Source organism: Onychostoma macrolepis, chromosome 04, assembly GCF_012432095.1.
Source record: "Onychostoma macrolepis isolate SWU-2019 chromosome 04, ASM1243209v1, whole genome shotgun sequence".
NCBI lineage: Eukaryota > Metazoa > Chordata > Actinopteri > Cypriniformes > Cyprinidae > Onychostoma > Onychostoma macrolepis.
In genome coordinates, this window is record NC_081158.1 from 12,163,783 (window position 1) to 12,182,236 (window position 18,454).

The 18,454-nt window shown below is 38.0% G+C and overlaps 1 long non-coding RNA gene across 1 annotated transcript; it reads left to right on the forward strand.

Moving 5' to 3' along the window:
• Positions 1 to 14,473: 14,473 nt before the first annotated feature.
• Positions 14,474 to 18,184, forward strand: LOC131539466 (uncharacterized). Its single transcript, XR_009270871.1, has 3 exons — positions 14,474 to 15,152; positions 15,727 to 15,864; positions 17,524 to 18,184. It is a non-coding gene; the product is annotated as an uncharacterized LOC131539466 (long non-coding RNA).
• The last annotated feature ends 270 nt before the right edge of the window (positions 18,185 to 18,454 follow it).

Here is an 18,454-nt window from a genome sequence, read left to right on the forward strand (position 1 = left end):
ATATTATTTATTTATTTTATTTATTTTTTTTTTTTGTGATTGTCAGCGGCTGTTCAGCGCTCATGAACCTGACCTCAGCCAGATCTCTGGGAATTTACTGCTGGCTCTGATGTCTCTGTAGTGACTAAACATGAGATATAATTACCGTATTGTCCCGAATATAAGACGACCCTGATTATAAGATGACCCCCCCTTTTTCCAGATGTACCTTTTGGAAAAAGGCTTTTTGAAAACCAAATCTTGTTTTCTTTTTCTTTTTTTTCTCTCTCTCTCTCTGTAAAACATTTTTTCTTAAATTACGGTATTTTCAAATTGCATATTTTTCTATTTTAATTTTTGTTTTGAAAGTATGGTAAATACTGGTAAAATGTACCAACAATGACATTGAAAAATATACACTTTTTGATATACCATTGAAATAACAGGTAGCCCATCTGAATTATATAACATTTAGGCTATCCATCTCATAGTAGCCTACCAAAATTTTATTAACAGTAGAAGTGAAATCTTATTGTAGTCTTCAAATCTGGGTATTGTCTTATGTTTTAAAATCACTTACAGAGCAAGTTTGGTCCCATCAGGCTAACATGACAGTCACGACTCGTGCCGCTGTAAGCTTTTCTTTTTCTTTTGTTTTCACTCGCGATCTTTACAACACACATTACATTACATATTTCACGGCACACTCGTTTTATGCGTTTTGGCGCCACCTATTGTTGTGGGTGTATAACTGACATGTCAAAGTCTAGACCCCGAATATAAGACGACCGCGTTTTTTCATATGTATTTCCAAGAAAAAATCATTGTCTTATATTCGGGTCAATACGGTAATTTGGGGTAAATCTAACGGGCAATCTTTGGTCTCATATATCTATTATTTGTTGCAGAGCAAATAGATTTGGCAAAATCTCATCATGTTTCTGTAACTTCAATGCTGTATATCAGAGCGCTGCCTGTGTACTTTTGACTGAATTGCTTCGCAACTTTTATTATGGCTGTTGTTGTTGTTTATTAACATACACTCTGGAGAATCAGGACTGCAGACTAGAGCCTTGATAAATGCTGATATGCTTTCGAAGGCATGTTGTGGGATGTGTTTATGTACACTCTCAAGAAGCATTTGTGTATTCTCGTGGTATTTACAGAGACAAAGATTACGAGGAGTTTCTGCCTTTGTGAAGACCTCCCCTGGATGCAGTGCAGAGATTTTAATCTCTGGGTTTTCTTTCTGGAAGGCTCGATATACCTCTAAAACGGACAGAGTTAAGTGCCTCTTTTGGTATGTCTTCTTAACTCCATCTTCTTTTATGACAACAGAATCTTTCCTCCCAGGTGCCTGTCGTGAGATGTCATCCCACACATAAAACTGCTTGACCTTTTCTTTAACGTGGTCTGTTGTAACTGATAGGTCTACTTGTTTCATTTCACTGTGCTCAACGAATCCAACTGCATCAACAACCTTTTTTAGCACTGCCTTTTTTTTGTTTGGACTTTGAGGAAGAGAAGTAATGACTCGTTTGACTGCCCTCCAAAGAGACTGCTTACTCTTGTATGCTAGGACAGGAGACACTTGTACATTTAAAGTTTGACATTTAAGACGGAGTCTCCTTTTCCTCTGTCTCTCTTTTGCAAGAGTGCACACTTTCTTTCTGGCCCTTTCCTCTCTCTTTCTTCTACTCTCTTTCTCTTTGTAGTGTTCATCACTTTTGTGTCTTTCTCTGAAAGCTTTCTGACGTTCAGCATTGGTCATAGCTTTTACCTAAATTAAAAAGTGTAGCAGCCTAGTATTAGGTCCATTGAATAGGCATGTATAAATTTTATATTATACAGTGGTGGCCAATATAATAAATAAATAAATAAATAAATGTGTGTATATTAGAGATGCGCGGATGAGCGCAAACGTCACCCGAATCCGCTGCATCAAATAAATTAGCCGCCTGCCACCCACCCGCACCTGTATTTTTCTCTGATTTAGGGTGTATTCACACCAAGAAAGTCCGATAGTTCACTTGCTTTGGTCCGGACCAAATAGAAGTTTTTGTTGTTTTTTGGTGCGGTTCGCTTTCACACTGCCCTTTTTGCAAGTGAACTAGAAGTTGTAAACAAAACCCCACGTGTGCTAAGGTCATCCTTTCATTGGACAGAAATTCTCAAGCAGGGAAAAACATGAAGTGCAAAAACAGGCTAATCATGGAGATCTTTCGTAGTGCAATTTTTTTTCTTTTACTGATTTGCTGTCATGAGATAAAAACGCAATATGAAGAAACTTATGAGCATCATATATGAGACAATGTCATACAATGTTGTAATTACGACTTGCCAAAAATAAAATCTATAGATATGAAATACTCAAAGCATATCAAAATGTTAGTTTAAACATTTAACCTAAATAAATGTGCACTAGGCGCATATCATATCGTTTGTGCGGAGAGTGGAAGCTGAAGCGCGCTTCAGAACATCATACAAATACGCCGTAATTGTTGCTCATAAAGGTACTAATAATACATCGTTCGGAACTGTAAAGGGTATATTTTTATTTGTGTGCACACACAATATCAAGAAAATGTGCTTTTCTAAAATTAAGAAAACTAATAGGATGCGCTTCCTGTCAAAAATGTAAAAATGCAAAAACTGTAACTTACAGACATGATGAATATATCTATAGAAAGCTTTGAATTACTACAAAACGAAATAAATCATATCCAAAACAAAAACTCTTTCATTATAATCCGTAAAGATGCATTTCTTTCTAAAGGCGCGTCCAATGAGGAGATGGCGAGTCAGGATTTTTAACTTACTCAGACACTGACTCAGAAAACACTAGTTCATTAATAAATAATTCAAATATCTCCTTACTATTTCCCCCAGACACATTCATTGTAACTTTTGCTGGGGCTTTGCGGCAAGCTAGCCTATTTAGTGCGCTCATGTCACGTTGCTGTGGGCACTATGGTCATGAAAACTCATAATTGGCACGCGTTTTAAGCATTGCGGTTTGAAAACAAGTGATTTAAGCGATTGAAATGCAAACAACAGCACTATATGCGCGAGCTGTGTGTTTTCTGAGCGTGCTTTCTGAAATTGGATCGGATCAAGGCCGGTTCATATTCACACCTTAAACGAACCGTACCAGAGTTCATTTGTTTCGTCCGCTTTTGGTGCGCACCCGCTGCATTCTCACCTGCCCAAACGAACCGTACCAAGAGGGAAAACTAACTCTAGTACGATTCAACCGAACTAAATGAGGCAGGTGTGAAAGCACCCTTAGATAACCGACCCGACCCGCACCCGATCGTCACATTACAGTATTTTTGCACGATGATATGATGAATGGATGGTTCATTTTTAACAGCAGATTCATGGATGTGAAAGCTGATCTGCGCATCACGTCTGCCACACATTACGGCTCCGACGCGGCCACAGGAGCTGATCACGGTCGCTCTAGTCAAGTCAATGCTCGTGTTTATACCATAGACTGTATAGGTTTATACCCATATATATATATATATGTATATGTTATACCAGCCACACCACGGCACGTTTCAGAAGCATCCCAGAATCTCGTGGTTTCGCGAATCCAGTTGCTTTGCTCCTGATGTGATTTGGCACCGCGTTGTCTCACGTCGTTGGAGCCGTAAGGAGTAACAGTAACAGGCTAATACAATGATAATAGGCTGCTTTTAAATGAACATTTAATTAAAAAACAAAAGTTATTCTTTGGCCAGTTTATAGTCTACACTTTCTTAATAGCATAAACACAGGCTTTACTCCATTCAAACTTTATCTGGAATGCCACTGTATCTGCAACTGCAACTCACTGCAACTTCCCAAACAGGCGAACACACAAAAATGAAATCTGCGTGTCTGTCTGCCTGATGAAAATTTAAAACATGTTCATATTTTAGAGAATATTTGCATCACTAATGATTTATCTCATCCACCCGCAATTAATTAGAATGTATTTTTTTATTACAGGACCCACCTGACCTGCGGATTACCCGCGGGCCCCATATATATATATATATATATATATATATATATATATATATATATATATATATATATATATACACACACCTACCTGGTCTTGTGGCATTTACGTACCTGGGTGCACTTTTTAGCGTGACATGAAATACGTACCAATAAGTACATATCACTGCAGTTTCCAAAATAAATGAACACTTTCACACAAATTTACAGAGTTGCGATTTAATAAAGTGTAATTTTCGCACAGTTACTTGAAGAATATCATGCTATGATTTCAAAACAATATTAATATGCTGGGAGATTTGAAAACTGATGCTTTTGGACATTGGCATCGCACACATCCAGCTTCATATCTATGGGTTTTCATAGCTAACAAGTTTGTTCGGTAGCTCACAGAGTACGGAGATGGACTTAGGAGACGAGAAGCACCGCTTCGAATCCCGTGTAACTACGGTTCGACAAAGCAGTTAAAATCTGCATAAAAGGAAGTTCAAATGGCACAGTTGCATCAGCTAATATGTTTTTATATCAGTTTTGCATTTGTCAACACTATCGGGTAGGTTTAGGGCTGGATTTGGTGTAGGGCATATTTCCAACACGATAGAGCATTAACCTTTAGCGACAGTCCCCCAGATATTTGAATTCTGAACCGCCGCAATACGTACCTGAAGCAATGTAATAAAAAAACAGCAATACGTACCAATATCTACGTAATAAAAACGTGCCAGGTTCACATATTGAACCTGTGTTTTAGCACCACTCAGTGGACATTTCTATTTGAAACTGCGGCGAAACGTGCAGCAAGGTACGTAAAACGGCGTCGCACAAAAAGTGTGCAGAGGTACGTATTTTTATGAGACTAGGTTGATATATACAGGTGCATCTCAATAAATTAAAATGTCGTGGAAAAGTAAATTTATTTCAGTAATTCAACTCAAATTGTGAAACTCGTGTATTAAATAAATTCAATGCACACAGACTGAAGTTGTTTAAGTCTTTGGTTCTTTTAATTGTGATGATTTTGGCTCACATTTAACAAAAACCCACCAATTCACTATCTCAACAAATTAGAATACTTCATAAGACCAATAAAAAAAACATTTTTAGTGAATTGTTGGCCTTCTGGAAAGTATGTTAATTTACTGTATATGTACTCAATACTTGGTAGGGGCTCCTTTTGCTTTAGTTCGGTGTGGTATGGAGGTGATCAGTTTGTGGCACTGCTGAGGTGGTATGGAAGCCCAGGTTTCTTTGACAGTGGCCTTCAGCTCATCTGCATTTTTTGGTCTCGTTTCTCATTTTCCTCTTGACAATACCCCATAGATTCTCTATGCGGTTCAGGTCTGGTGAGTTTGCTGGCCAGTCAAGCACACCAACACCATGGTCATTTAACCAATTTCTGGTGCTTTTGGCAGTGTGGGCAGGTGCCAAATCCTGCTGGAAAAAATGAAATCAGCATCTTTAAAAAGCTGGTCAGCAGAAGGACGCATGAAGTGCTCCAAAATTTCTTGGTAAACGGGTGCAGTGACTTTGGTTTTCAAAAAACACAATGGACCAACACCAGCAGATGACATTGCACTCCAAATCATCACAGACTGTGGAAACTTAACACTGGACTTCAAGCAACTTGGGCTATGAGCTTCTCCACCCTTCCTCCAGACTCTAGGACCTTGGTTTCCAAATGAAATACAAAACTTACTCTCATCTGAAAAGATGACTTTGGACCACTGGGCAGCAGTCCAGTTCTTCTTCTCCTTAGCCCAGGTAAGACGCCTGTGACGTTGTCTGTGGTTCAGGAGTGGCTTAACAAGAGGAATACGACAACTGTAGCCAAATTCCTTGACACATCTGTGTGTGGTGGCTCTTGATGCCTTGACCCCAGCCTCAGTCCATTCCTTGTGAAGTTCACCCAAATTCTTGAATCGATTTTGCTTGACAATCCTCATAAGGCTGTGGTTCTCTCGGTTGGTTGTGCATCTTTTTCTTCCACACTTTTTCCTTCCACTCAACTTTTTGTTAACATGCTTGGATACAGCACTCTGTGAACAGCCAGCTTCTTTGGCAATGAATGTTTGTTGCTTACCCTCCTTGTGAAGGGTGTCAATGATTGTCTTCTGGACAACTGTCAGATCAGCAGTCTTCCCCATGATTGTGTAGCCTAGTGAACCAAACTGAGAGACCATTTTGAAGGATCAGGAAATCTTTGCAGGTGTTTTGAGTTGATTAGCTGATTGGCATGTCACCATATTCTAATTTGCTGAGATAGTGAATTGGTGGGTTTTTGTTAAATGTGAGCCAAAATCATCACAATTAAAAGAACCAAAGACTTAGGGTGCTTTCACATCTGTAGTTTGGTTCATTTGGTCCGGACCAAAGGCAAAAAATTATACATTGTAGCTTTTTTTAGCCGTTTTGGTTCCTTTTCACACCACACTGTTTGCTCTGGTCCGAACCAGCTGAAACGAACCAAAATGCAGTCACGTGACAATGAGAAGACTGCGCTGTTCTTGTGAGTTTTCGAAAGTTGGGACTTGATATGGTCATCAGACCAAATTTCTATGAGGCTCCGCACAACCCCAAGTTTGTCCGTGACCTGCCATGCTAAACTGCAAACTGTCAACAAACACTTCCTCATCCCATAATGCACAGTGCAGCTGACTACGGCAGCTGGTGTAGTCCAAAAATGCGCAGTTCTTTTTGCAGTTGGGTCTGTTTGAGGTCGGATCGCGTTCTCACCACAAACGAACTGCTCCAGGGTTTGTTTGGTCTGCTTTTGGTGCGCACCCGAGTGCGATTGCTGCATTCTCACCTGCCCAAACAAACCGCACCAAGAGGGAAAACGAACTCTAGTGCGATTCAACCGAACTAAATGAGGCAGGTGTGAAAGCACCCTTAAACTACTTCAGTCTGTATGCATTGAATTTATTTAATACACGAGTTTCACAATTTTAGTTGAATTACTGAAATAAATTAACTTTTCCATGACATTCTAATTTATTGAGATGCACCTGTATCTTGCATATAGGTCAGACACTCTGTAATAATGGGGAAACAAAGGTATGGTTATTAAAAGAGTAACACACAATTCATTACAAGCCACAGACATGAAATAGTTCCAAATTTATTTAGAAAGAGTAACAACAAGTAAGCAAGTCTTAGGGTTGATTTCACTAAGTGTTAATACTGTGGAGCAATCAGTGAATTGCTTTAAGGAATCTAAGGTGTCAGGTTCTAGTGCATCTCCTACAGTAAATTTGGTTGGTACAAATGTAAACCTATCAGAATACAATGATGTTCATGTATCTGCAGATTTTTAAAATTCAAATTTAAGACTGTATGTAAAAGACTCAGTCTTAGACAAATAACTTAAGGGCTTTTAAATTACATCAAACTGCCCAGACTGCATCAGAAAAACTCTGATCAGACCTATGCATTCCTATAGTGGATGATATATTAAGGCTGATGATACACAGGGCAACTTTTTGAGCGTTGAAAAATAAGGGGAATAGGGAGCGATTTCGAATTCAGAATAACTAATGTTTCACTGCACAGCACCTACAAATGGATAATAAAGTACACAAAAAAGGTTCATGTGACTTACCTTATTCCATATTCACACATACAACGAGGTATAGTCATCTCCGAAATGCCAAACAGTCTTGCGATTTCTGCCGCCTTCACACCACTCGTTAAATATGCCTCGATGGTCTCTGCAGGAATATTTTGAGTTGGTCGCCCTGGCAATGGCTTTCTCCTGACTCTTTGTACCTGCAGTTGCCTCAGTAACTCGTTCAGGTTTGCAACCGCCACGCTGTTGACCTCGGTGTCTGTAAGGGCCGATATTTCCCCCATTCTCTCAAAAAGATTTTCCACTGTTGACTCCACAACATTTTCACTAACCCTTCTCAAGAACACATCTTGGGATAGGGCACGCAAATCTGAAATACAAATGATTTATGATTTGATTTTTGACACAGTGCTTCCCCGAATGAGGAAATGAAATCGCATTTGATTTCTCATTTGAGAAGCCATTTTGATAGTTTGATTTATTATTTGATAGTTTGAGCATTTGATTTATCATTTGGGTAGTTGTTTTGAGAGTTTGATTTATTATTTGTGCTGAATTTTCATTTTCAATTTGTTAGGAAAAAACTTCAACAATACAACAGAAATATAGAACAAATTATTAACATGATATGGTGTGATATGTAACAAAGCATTGGTTTTTGTTCAAACAAAGGAATAACTTCATCTATGATCTTGTGCAGTGCTATACCGAGTTATGATCGCGTTGCTGAGTATAGCTAGCGTTCAGTTCATTTTACCCTAACTGGGCAACTCAACCGAGCGGTTGAGCACTTTTTCTAAGGTAAAAACAGAGATACATTTTATCACTACGTTTCTGCCATTTAACAAAATATACCATTAGGAGGTCTAGAACATGAAATCCGAATTTGTGAAATTTATTTATTTAATCTCAACTTTTAACGTCACTTGCAGCTAGTGTTTTATAAGGGAGGCGTCACATCAATACATTCCTGGTTTTGTTGCGGCTTTTCGGCAACAATATATTTTTGCTGCAGTGCCACCCAGTGGATATAATTGCAATAACACACTCTATTCAGTGAGGGGTATAAGGACAAATAATCAAAAATGGGGTTTGGCAAGTTTTAATTACAGTAATTTGATCTTAAAAAAAGGTCAACAGTGCAGTTACAATGCACGTTAAGAGACTGATTACTTCACTTATAACGTGCACTATGTGGTGATGACGCAGAAGGACTACGTGACTGTGTAATGAGAACCAACATGGATGATAAGTTCGCTCTGCCTTCTTGTTATTATTTTGTCTTTACTTTTATTTGTAACGCCAAGAAAGGGTTAATCTCTCATCTATGAGAGGAGCGTGTTGTCGTTGACCAGCCATTAAATGTGTGGGACTTGTCGTTTTCCATCTCTTTTATTTCATGGATTTAACGAGTTATCCGGGTCAGAGCGTTACAAATTCCAGAACTTTTTAAACTTTTCTGTCTTTGTGCTACCATTGGAGCTACATCTGCAGGGGTGGAAAGGAGTTTTTCATGCTTAAAACGGATTAAGAACTACCTGTGCAGTGTAATGGTGCAGGAACGTGTAGCATCTGCTTATGATCATGGATGGTCGTTGGGACTTTATGTCCTAAGAGATCCTTTTAGCCTTTTGACATTTGCATATAATTCACAGACCTGGCCCCACATTCTACCCTTATATGGGTGCTAAATTGCCAATGGTTGTTCCCCACTATCTAGAAGATGCTACACAGATCAACTCTCTGTTCTCTCGATCGGACTTCAAACACATTCCAAAGAGAACTAAATGACCCTCTGTACCAGGCACCAACAGCCTGGCTGACCAGTGGACCACCTCCATGATTACAATGCACACACACACACACACACACACACACACACACACACACACACACGTTCGTTTTTGTGAAAAGTGGGGACATCCCATAGGCGTAATGGTTTTTATACTGTACAAACAGTATGTGCTATTGCCCTACACCAATCCTACACCTAAACCTACCCCTTACAGGAAACTTTGCTATTTCAGATTTTCACCTTCTCCTTGTAATACGTATGTCATTCCCTTGTCATTATACAAATCCATGTCCTGATTTGTCACAAAAACGCACACGCACACACACATAGAGACATTTTCTTTATTTAGACTATAATTAATCAGTTACAAATGTATCTGGTATATGCATATGTTGTTTGTTTGTTTGTTTCCTTATTATATGAGCCTAGTTACCACTCGTTATTTGTATTAGTTAAGCTCTAAATGTTCATATTCAGGTGTATGAATGTATCTCTGGTTTAATATCTTCTAGATGTTTCTTTCTTGGTATCAAATGATCTGCTCTTTATTCCTCAAACAATGATACACTATGTGATCGTGAAATGCATCACGCTATTTTTACTGTACTGTGGGCAAAACTACACCGATTCTTCAGACCGGTCATAAAACATGCAAATGAGGTGTCAAGTGGGACAAATAAACACTTTCCCGCTGAAACTATGTGCCTTGTTATTGGTCAAACTAACAAAAATGGGTGTTACAGGAAAACCAGATAAAACTTCTCCCACACCCAAAAAAGGGCTTTTCTCTTTACTTTCGGTGACCTGGAGACACGCTTGTCACCTTGGAAATCTCGCGGCTCCCCTTCCGGGGGGAGTCCGCTCCTCTGGCAGTTTTAAGTTCAGTAACTTTGTCGATTCACTTCGGACCAATCAACCCATGGCTGGAATGACGAAGCTTTCACGCCTAAAAGAATTCATCAGGAATCTATGCTTTATACATGCACCAGAGCACTTTACTCAGCACCAACAAAACCAATGCAAGTAACCACTTGTTAACTGTTCAGATGCACTTCTAGGCTTCGACCCTTTTTAATTAAGGTGATGTGATTCTCTGATGGTTCTTAACAGGTTGTGGTTAGGTGATGTGTAAATACAGCGTAATGTGTTTTTTAGGGCCCGAGCACCGAGGTGCGAGGACCCTCTTGGAATTGCTCCATTTATTATTATTAGGGCCCGAGCACCGAGGTGCGAGGACCCTCTTGGAATTGCTCCGTTTATTATTATTCTTCTTCTCCAAAGTGAATCGCATTTTTGAGGGCCTAAACATGCTCCAAAACTCATGAAACTTTGCACACGGGTCAGAACTGGCGAAAATTTACATCTGATATGGGTTTCAGAAGTGGGTGTGGCAAAATGGCTCGATAGCGCCACCTATAAAATTTCAAAAGAGTGTGCCTCGAGCTACGTTTTATGTACATGCACGAAAATCGGTACACACGTGTAACACACCATTACCTACAAAAAAGTCTCTTGGTACAAAATCCAAAACCCAACAGGAAGTACGTTATTTTGAATTTCCTGTTCAATTTTTGTGCAGTTTTTGCAATTTCCAGGCTTCGTACTTTGACGAACTCCTCCTACAGTTTTAATCGGATCGTCTTCAAATTTGCTGAGTGTAATCATAAGGCCTTTGCGATGTTAAATTGCCAAGATCTAGAGTTTTCGTCAAGGGGGCGTGTCCCTGGGGGCCTGACAAAGTTTGATGTTTCGCCATGAAACAGGAAGTTGCTGTAACTCAGGCAAGCAATGTCCGATCTGCCCCAAACTTCACACGTTTCATAGGAGTTCAGTCCTGAACACATCTGCATGCTCATATTCAGATATAGTCATAGCGCCACCTGCTGGCAACAGGAAGTGACATGTTTAACACTGTTATGGACTCCTAGGAGCATATTAAAAAGTATTTGCAAGTTTTAAATAGGCTGGTAACATGCTAGGAACATACTACAACATGCTAGCAACACTTAGCTAAGTGTTAAAGCATGCTATTAATGCAGTGAAACAGGAAGTTGCTGTAACTCAGGCATGCAGTGTCCAATCTGCCCCAAATTTAACAAGTTTGATAAGAGGCCTGTCCTGAACACATCTACATTCCCGTATTTGGTTATAGTCATAGCGGCACCTGCTGGCAACAGGAAGTGACATGTTTTAGACTGTGATGCACTATTAGCAACACAGTAAAATATGCCATTGTGTGCTAAACATGTTAGTAACATGCTCAAACATGTTAGCAACACTTAGCTAAGTGCTAAAGTATGCTACTAACTTCATCAAACAGGAAGTTGTTGTAACTCAGGCATACAATGTCCAATCTGCCTCCAACTTCACATGTTTGATTACAGTCCTGGCCCGAAGACATCTACATGCTCACATTCGGTTATAGTGATAGCGCCATCTACTGACAACAGGAAGTGACATGTTTTACACAGTGATGCACTTTTAGCAACACTGTAAATTATGCCATTGTGATACGTCATGCTTTGCACTAACTCAAACATACCATGTTCAATCTGCACCAAACTTCATATGTTTGATAAAAGTACTGGTCTGAAGACATCTACAGGCCAATGTTAAGTTATAGACATAGCACCACCAGCAGGTTTGGCACATACAAATGACTTTAACATTTTCCTCTATATTTGGCTTTTTAAATGCATATTGCTCACCGTTCCCTGTCTTTCTAAAGCCACCGTTGGCGGTGAGTCAGGGTGCGAGGGCCCGTTTATCGCTGCTTGCAGCTTTAATTTGTTTTTTGTTTTTTTACAGATATAGAGAGATTTTTTTAAATGTTGTATGTTCAATTGATCACACATAGGTTACTAATACACTCAGTCTTTGGTTTTGTTGATCTGTTCCATTCTAGAGTGAAGAAATATGTTAAGGGCAGACAGAAAAGGCAGTTCAGGGTTTCAGGATTAAAAACATGTTGTTCTAGTACCGTGGAAGATAGAAGTAGTGAGGTCAGTAACTTTACATTTAAATATGTCATATTCTAAATTTAAATGAATTTCCCTTTTTCCAGAGGTTCCATATGTCTTTGAATCAACACAGTTCATCTTGGTTCAGAAGTGTTTGCAAACTTTTCCTTGCGGTCATTCAGTTAAGAGATTGGAGCAGAGGTAAAGCAAGTCATCATTTTTGATTGGATAGTTTCAATGGTTAAAAGGCAGTGGCGTACCGTGGGGTTTCAGTCAGGGCCTTCAGTAAGCAACTGTAAACTACATGCACACATCTTACACATCTCTGTTAGCGCTAACGCAGCCATATGCATATAATGCACATATTATGCCGTACACAGGCTCTTAGCAACAATGACGGCTCCCATACGGAAAGGTAATATTTTCACATATATGTGAAGCACTGTTAAATACTGTATATTGAAATATATTTTGAAAATATATTGAAAAAATATATATAATGCTCGCTGCGCGTGTGTGTATGTTTACATAGGCTATTTGTGAAACTATATTCATGCCTCATATGAATTTTTAATCAATGTGTTTTTGAAATGCATTTTGTTTCTACACTACGTTTACCATTTTTAAAGCTATTATATTATATTATATTATATTGTATTATAGATCCCATATTCTCATTCAATTTAGGCCTACTATCCACATAAACAATGTTATCAAGTTTCAGGACAATTTTCTAATTTTATGTACTATTAGTATTATGTAAACGCTGCGTAACTTTCATGTGTTTGATGGGTGCGTTGAACATTTGAGGCACATTTAAACTGGAGTGGAGGGAGTTTCCATGGAAACGGGACGGCAACTCAGCTGACAAGAAGCAAAAAAACTCCGTCTCTCACTGTTGTTTTTACTGCTTTCAGGTAAGTTCAATTAAATTACTAAAATTACACAAATAATACATATAACTGTTCCTGACACTTTCTTACATGTAATTGACACCTGTTGAATATTTACTTTACAGAAATGGTTCAGTGTCATCGGGAAAAGTCTGTTAGCATCAAAACCGTGAGCTAACTATAGAGGCTAACTGTAAGAGGTAAGCTAGCTATAGATCTGAGCTCTTATTTAGGAAAGTTTGGGATTTTAATGACATATTATGTGTAGATGAGTGATTTTTATAGCTTTGTAAACGTTTTGCTGGCAATTTGTTAATGGATGAATTGAAATAAGCTAATTAATTTAACCTAAAAGTATGCACTGTACTGTTAATCCACTTACATTAACTAAAATGGGCGGAAACTATTCCAAACACGTTTTTATCTTTCATTGTAGACAAATATTGATAAGAATTGTACCGTGATTTCAGGAGTGTCAGGGGGAAAAAAAACCCTAATGGGAGCTGATGACAGAGATATATGAAACACACAGTGGTGGGCCGTCAGGGGCAGCAGGGCCTTCTCTGCTGGCCCTATAAAAATTAAAATTGTGTGAAAAATGTTTTTATTGATTATTTAGGTATCATTTTCATTTGTGTAATGTCCACAAAATTGCCTGATTAGTTTAGTTGAGGTTGAACTGGAATATCCTACATAAAAAATGTCTGCTGCCAGCACTACAGATAGTGCTACCCTTTTGTTGAAAGACGTCACATCTAATTTGTTACGAGGATTAGTGACAGAATCATCAGCCAATCAAATTTTGACGTTCAATGACAGCCCGCCCTCTGGGCCTAGCGATGTGCCCAGTGTTACCCCCAGCATTATACCGCCCCTTCTGGGATTTCCAAGGAACGAAAGTGAAATTCAATGAAAAGAAAATGACAGCTGCAGTCATCGGCGCCTACACCAGATCTTGTTGCTGATCTACTAAAAAAGCCTTTTTCAAGGCGCTCTTTTGCAGACAAAAGAGAATAACTGAGAAAGGAAGACCTGAACTGAATTCACTAACAAAGGCCAGCAAAGTTTTTATGCGCCATTTCAAAGACTGCAACTATGAATGCTATGAGTGGCTAACAGCTAGCACCGAGCACAAGTTATTTTGTTGACCGTGTTTACTTTTTAATCCGAGTAAAGGGACATGGAATGACAGACCCATGGACTTTATTTACAAGTGACAGTTGAGTGCTTTATTATTAGATGAGTATTATCATGCACATTGTTATGGAGGTGTACATGGTGCGTTGATAATACTGTTGTGCGGTGTGTGGATGTCCAGCGTTAGTACAGTTTTGCTGCTTTGGGCGCGTCGTCATCTTAGAGTGACGTGAATGTGCATAGTGACCCGTGTATTGGTGGATTACTTTTACTGACCATGTAGGTTTACTCTGCATTTAACCCACCCTAATCTAGCCTACTGTTGAAATTGTTGATCAGCGTCGTTGTTGAGAGCCTATGTGCGGCATAATATGTGTATTATATGCATATGGCTGTGTTAGCTGTAACAGAGATGTGTAAGATGTGTGCATGTAGTTTACAGTTGCTTACTGAAGGCCCTGACTGAAACCCCACGGTACGCCACTGGAAACACAGGTGATCTGATCTTAAATAACTTCATGTGCATTTTTCACAATATATTTCACCTATATCATCATGCATCTTTAAAACCTAAAAATGTAAATTCTCTTTTCTTAAGATTTTTTTATATGTTCTGTACATTATTCTCTTTTCTGCATTTCACCTCTGCTGTAGTTTATTTCTAATAAACCTGACATTGTATATTACATATTGTTGGCTCTGTGACAGATTGTTTATGTTCCTATATTCTTCCATGCTGATGGCCGTGCAGCAGAGTTGAAGGGGATCTCTTGCTGAAGAACATCTCCAAGGCACTATGAACCATCTGACTAGTAAGTAAAACCTCAAACATTCAAAAGTTTATCAGATATTAAAAAAATATATCAAATAAATATCAAATATTTTTTTGAGTCCTGTATGTCTTACAAGGCCATCCTGTTTAACACTGCATTGAGGACACTGCACCCTACAGAGGGGTACAACATAATTCAAAACGAGACACAGATGATAATAAAAAAGTGCTTTGAAATGAAAATTAATAATGGTAAGACAGAACCGAGTACCGTGACTGTGCCTCACTTCAAAGTGAAACAGTCTGTAATGTCATCTGCCATACCAGATGGACGGTGAAAGTGGGAATTAGAAGTAAGATTTTCTAAACTTTAAATATAGTAAAGTGTTTGTTCAAGTAGACTTTGTTGCTTGTGGAAACCTCACACAAGCCTGAAAGGTGCTTAAAATTTAAAATCTTAATTGCACTCTGGAAAACTGTTCACCAAAGACTAAATTTCAGTCCGGCAGAATTTTCTGCACACTTCACCACCAAGATCAAATTGAGTGTTGTGAATGTAAAAGCTTCACATTACATTTATAACAATCATTGTTAATGTTTGAATTGTATTTCAGGGCTGTTCGTGAAGACAGATAATCAAGAGATGTTGTGACAACCTGGACAGAATTCAGCTCCAGATCCACCCTCCACACCAGACTTCTCACTCACAAGAATTGCTGTCTACTAGCATATTATACTCTCTTCAGAGCTAGGTGCATGCAGATTTTACTTGATTTTAGATATTATGAAAACTATATATATATATATCAGTCATGGTCAAAAATATCGGCACATTTGGTAAATATGATCAAAGAAGGCTGTGAAAATTAATCTGCATTGTTAATCCTTTTGATCTTTTACAAAAAAAATTCACAAAAATCTAACCTTTCATTGGATAATAAGAATTTAAAATGGGGGGAAATATCATTATACAGTTCAACAACGTCATTTACACTGCGCTCTTCCGTTACTTGATCTTTTTATTTTGTTGCGTCAATCTGTTAAATTGCTTAGTATAAGAATTATGATCCGCACTCACGAGAACAGTCTTCTTTTTTCGTTTTATTTTACATTCATCACTGATGGGGAAAAGACAAACGTTTCGGCTCGAAGCCTTCCTCAGTGTGCAAAGCAATTCAATCCCTCCACCCACTTTTCAAATCACCAATTATGTCGACGTCATCACTCATTAGCCAATGTTGTATCACCAAAATCATTAAAACATTTAATTTTAATTACTGGACAATTTTCATGTATATATACACAATACAAAACATCACATCCGCTAGTACACCACACAACACATCCGTGACTAAAGCAAGAATTATCTAGGATCACTCATTTATCACTATTATACAAATCTACAGTCCAAGTAGACAATCATCAATATGTACTCCACCAATTAACTTTAAATTGTATAACAATGGAAAATTCAATAATTAAAAATATCAGAAGTATATCGTCATAAACAATCATTGTTTTCACATTGTAAATACTCAAGATTTGTTATATAAAACATTAAAGATGAATTCGACCAATTATAGTTCATTAAAGGAAAACAGAAAGTTCTAATACCTCTTTCATGCCATTTGGCGTCAGTGATTTAAGTTTATGAATCCAAAATGCTTCCCGTTTCAATAGTTCTTTATTTATATTACCTCCTCTACGTGACCCAAAAACCTCCTCTATTCTTATACATTCCAATTGCTTGATGTCGTGTCCCAATTCATTAAAATGTCTCGCTACTGAAGAGGTTATATCTTGTCGATGAATACTAGATTTATGTTCATTAATTCGTAATTTCAACTGACGCGATGATTTTCCAATATACTGTATATCTTTTGACAGGGACATTTTAACATATAGGTCACATTACGAGTTGAACAGGCAATACAAGATGTAATTTTAAAACATTCCTGTGTTACTGGACTCATAAACTCTTTACACTTCACCAAATTCCGGCATGCAGCACAGTTTCTGCACGGGAAACAGCCTTGTATATATGCAGTCTTTTTTCTCCTTACTACATCTGAATTTACCATCATATCTGATAGGTTTCGTGATCTTTTAAAAGTAAATAATGAAAGATATTGAAATTAGTCATTTAGAGATTCATCAGATGATAATATGTGCCAATATTTATAAATAATTGATTTTATTGCATTACTGTGCTCATTGTATGTCAATGAACAATTTACTGAAAATTTTCTGTTTTTTTAATGGGTTTATTTACTTTCAAAAGATCATGTCTATTCAATTTATTAACCTAATCCAATGCATTATTTAACCGACTTTGTGGATACTGTTATGACCTTGAGATATTCTATGTATCTGAATTGTTTTTGTTTTGATCTCTCTGCTCTGGTGTGTAGACATGTTTGTGTTCCAGGTGGGTGTGGCCTCTGTTTACCAGCTGGAGGTGGTGATTGGTCCCACTATGCACCTTTCCCAAATATAAGGACCGCCCCAAACACTTGTCTTCTGCCTTCTGCCTTGCTAGAATTCTGATTGACTGTTGTCCTGTGGATTGTCGTGCCAGAGAGAGATATTCTGAGTATAGTAAATCTGTTGAGTGTTTGTTGTTCTGAGATCAAATTTTATATCTCCTGTTTATCTGAACATTGCCTGTTTTGACTACGACTTGGATTCTGATTCTGCTTTGTGTACGCCCTGAAACTTTGTATATATTCTTATTACACGTTTGCCGAATTAAGGGATGTAGGGGGCTAGACGCCATTTTATTTATGTATATTTTTCACTTTGTTTATGGTTGAGGGAAGTAGGGAAGTTGGTCTGTATTTTGTTTTCTTTATTTTTCTTTGAGCTTATTTAGTTATCAAAAAGAAGTTCGTTTTGTTTATTGTTTTGGCCTTGTCCGCCCCTGAAGATATTCCCGTATATAAAAAATAAAATTCTTTATTTGGCATCTCTCTGGTGTGAACACAGTTTTCTTTTTCTGTTACGGCTAACCCCTAGAGGTCATAACAATACCCTTTAGAACGAAATTGTTGAAATAGCAGTTTTACCTGTTCATCAAATTCATGTGCAGTACTACAATTATGTTTTAATCTATGCAATTGACTGATCGGTAAACTACGTTTTAAAGGAGCTGGATGCTAACTGTCAATAGACAATATTGTATTTTTATCCGTTGGTTTTCGAAATACTGTTGTATGTAATGACTCATTGATCTTTGTTACTTTAACGTCCAAAAAATTTATCGAATCGCATCTTTTTTCAATTGTAAACTTAATTGATGGAATTTTCAAATTGGTGAACGACACAAATGAATCTAATTCCTGC